The sequence below is a fragment of the Cebus imitator genome, unplaced genomic scaffold, assembly GCF_001604975.1.
Source record: "Cebus imitator isolate Cc_AM_T3 unplaced genomic scaffold, Cebus_imitator-1.0 Scaffold444, whole genome shotgun sequence".
Taxonomy (NCBI): domain Eukaryota; kingdom Metazoa; phylum Chordata; class Mammalia; order Primates; family Cebidae; genus Cebus; species Cebus imitator.
In genome coordinates, this window is record NW_016107759.1 from 233,631 (window position 1) to 235,589 (window position 1,959).

General features: G+C 53.4%; 1 long non-coding RNA gene across 1 annotated transcript in view; it reads left to right on the forward strand.

The window, feature by feature from the left end:
- The first annotated feature begins 548 nt into the window (after nt 1-548).
- The window catches only part of LOC108290854, an 18,059-nt gene continuing 16,648 nt past the window's right edge, over nt 549-1,959 (forward strand). Inside the window, exon 1 of the long non-coding RNA XR_001819730.2 lies at nt 549-562. This is a non-coding gene — a long non-coding RNA (uncharacterized LOC108290854). The remainder of the gene's footprint in view (nt 563-1,959) is intronic.

Consider the following 1,959-nt stretch of genomic DNA (forward strand, 5'->3'; position numbering starts at 1 on the left):
CTGCACCTGGGGAGACTCTTCAGCAGGGCACCTGGCCGCCTTGCTCCTGCGCTTCTCCTGCACTTGCTAAGGTGCATTCAGAGCTCACTGTGTGCCCAGCCCTGAGCCCCCAGCTCACTGCCCCACCCTCCACCTCCTCAGGTCCAGAGGCCTCTGGGATCTCCTAGTGCTTCTGCTTCCTGGGCTGTGAGCCACTTCTGGAAACGTCCCTGTCCGCGGTGCTGAAGTCCTGGAATCCATGAGGGGATGTTGCACAGCTCATGGGCTCTCAGCCAGACTAGGAACATGACCAGCACTCCCAGCCCAGCCCCTGCCCAGAGCAAGCCTCCCCCTCCACACTCAAAGTACGGCATCAAGCTTTGTGGAGGGGGAGGCGGGCCCCTCACCACTTTTCTTCTGGACATGGACTGCTCTGAATGGCTGGGGAGTTCCCTCCCCATCTCCACCATCCATTCTTCCTCTGTCACACAGCCAAGAGCATTGTTATTTAAGCACAGAGAAACACTTAAAAAAATAAACTAAAATCCACCCATGCTTTCACACACACACACACACACACACAGTTTCTTGTGTTAAAGTTGGAGAGAGGGTCTCTCTTCCCTGCTTTCTCACACCTACCCCCAGAAGAGACCAAACTGAAGGGTTTGGGACTGAGCCACGGGCCCCATCCCGCGCTGAGGGAACACAGCTACATGTACAACTACGCCGCTGGCCCTCTTTCTGGACAAAAATACCATCATACTGTAGACACCTGTGTGCAACTTCCTATCCTCAGCAAACTGTCTCCTCTACATCCCTTTCAGCCAGTCCATTCCGCTCTGTGCCCTTGCACAGTTTCACTGATTGTTTCTATATTTCCATTATAATCCCTTGTCCTTGTCCTCATAAGTCATTTATCTTTCCTTATTAACATGTCGAAGCTCTTCCCATACTAAGAGTATAAAATGTTGGCTGAGATACATTCTCCATGTCTTGTTTTTAGAGGGTTCAGGTAGCAGGAAGAAGAGGTTGTCCCAGGCCTGAGGTGGGGGGGTCTTTGGTGTCTTTAAGCCCCGGCATCTCTTCCGTTTTTCCCCTCAGGCTGTGAGCAGAGTCAGGACAGGGTGGCCGAAAGGCGGTGGAAAGGAGAAGAGCCAACGGGAGAAGCACTGCTAAGCTGGTCGGAGATACTTCCTTCTCTGACCAAGGCAGCTTACCTGGACTTCCTCAGGACACCGAGGGCAAAGCCTGAGCAAGGGTCCTGGGGAAATGGGGCAGGGGCAGGCTGAAGGTTGCCTACTGATGCACCGCCAAAAGCAAGGTCTTCTGCCAGGACCTCAGAAAACAACCTATGAGTGATTTCCCAGGCTGTTTTCTGCTCAGTACCATCACCCAAAAAATGTATTTTTTTTTTTTTTTTTGAAATGGAGTTTCAATCTTGTCATTCAGGCTGCAGTGCAATGGTGCCATCTCACCTCACCTCAGCCTCCCCTCCGGGGTCAACAGATTCTCCTCCCTAAGTCTCCCAAGTAACTGGGACTACACGCATGCACCACCATGCCCGGCTAATTTTGTATTTTTAATAGAGACAGGGTTTCTACATGTTAGTCAGGCTGGTCTCGAACTCTTGACCTCAGGTGATCCTACCGCCCTGGCTTCCCAGACTGCTGGGATTACAGGCATGAGCCACCACACCAGGCCAAACCATCGCTCTTCATGAGAAGGGATGAACCCAGTGGCCTCCTGCACCTCTCACCCTTTCCCTCCAAGTCCACTCCTTCCTTCCTCATCCTACAGGAGCTGGCCAGCCTCATCACCTCCACATCTCCCCACCTCCATTCTGCAACCACAGGGGCCTTCTGTCTCCTGTCCCGCCCCGTCCGCAAGCCAAGCCTCCCTCCTCCACCTCCTCCGCCTAACACATACCCTTAAGTCTCACCTCCTCCAGGAAGCCCACCTCCTCACACTAACCCTGTCCCC